We start from the raw sequence: 1,201 nt of genomic DNA, 5'->3' as shown, positions 1-1,201 counted from the left end.
TTTCATATTTATTATTCTGAATGTGTCTCCTTTCAGCTTCTGCTCTGTGTCCTTTGCTAGGCCCATCTGCCAAAGCTCCTTGGGATTATATTTAATTTCTCTAGGACTGGTATTTCTAGAAATATCAGACCCTTCCTTAACCCCTGGGGGTTATTCCTGCATTCCTGGGGTCCTTGCCTGTAAAGCTGTGCCTCTTCCCAAACCTATTTCCAGTCCTTCAACCACTTCCATCCACCCTCTCAAACCCTTTGCTCCTTCCACAGTTTTCCAGCAAGGATCCTGCCCCCACCAAGCACTAAGGGGAACCTCTCCTGTTAGTCCTCCTGAGTCCTGTCACCACCCACGGTTACAAAATCACCCTGAAAAAGCACATTGAGCCCCCTGCAGACCAGGACCTCCAAGAACTGCTTTTGGGCCATTCTGCCCAGCACGTTTTCCTTTCAACTGGCTTCATTCCTCCAACATTTTACCATTCCCCTCTGTTTTATGAGTTTTCCTCCTGGTCATGCAGGTGGCACAGAACTCAGTCTGATCTCTGCAGGGCTCTGCCTGAAACCCCCCCAGCACCTGCTTTTGGCAGTCACGTCGAGGCCAACGAGCAGAACTGTTTTCATGGAATCCTGGGAGCCCAGAATGGTTTGGGGTGGAAGGGACCTTAAAGCCCATCTCCCTCCAAGCCCCCCCTTCACGGGTTCTTCCCTGTCTAGGTGGTGCATTGTTTATTGTTTCCTAAATCTCCCAGTGCTCACCATAAACACATTATGGCAACAAAACCACTTCATTAATCAGGATTAACCTCGCAGGAGGACCCAGGCTGAGTCTGACTCCAGCAAAGTGCCAAAGCCTGAGCTCGCCTGGCACGAGTTACCTTTTTATTTACTGATCAACAGGCAGCTCAGCACTGCTCAGTCACTTCACTGCCCATCCAAGTCATACTGGTAAACATGACATGTCAGACACTGCCCTGACTTCATCCTCCCTGTCCCCCCAGCAATGAGATCATGTGGATGTTGTTCCAGGGCTCTGAGACACACGAGCCATCAGCAGTAAGCATCTAAATTAAGAAATTACCTCAAAATGCAGTTTGGATCGAAAATACAGACACTGCAATTCGAAATCCTGCTGGGTCACCTCAGAATCTCAGGATCACTGAGGCTGGAAAAGCCCTCCCAGCCCATGGATCCCCCTGTGCCCCATCCCC

Source organism: Manacus vitellinus, unplaced genomic scaffold (genome assembly GCF_001715985.3).
Source record: "Manacus vitellinus isolate BGI_N305 unplaced genomic scaffold, ASM171598v3 scaffold_128_pilon, whole genome shotgun sequence".
NCBI lineage: Eukaryota > Metazoa > Chordata > Aves > Passeriformes > Pipridae > Manacus > Manacus vitellinus.
This window is presented reverse-complemented; position numbering follows the sequence as displayed.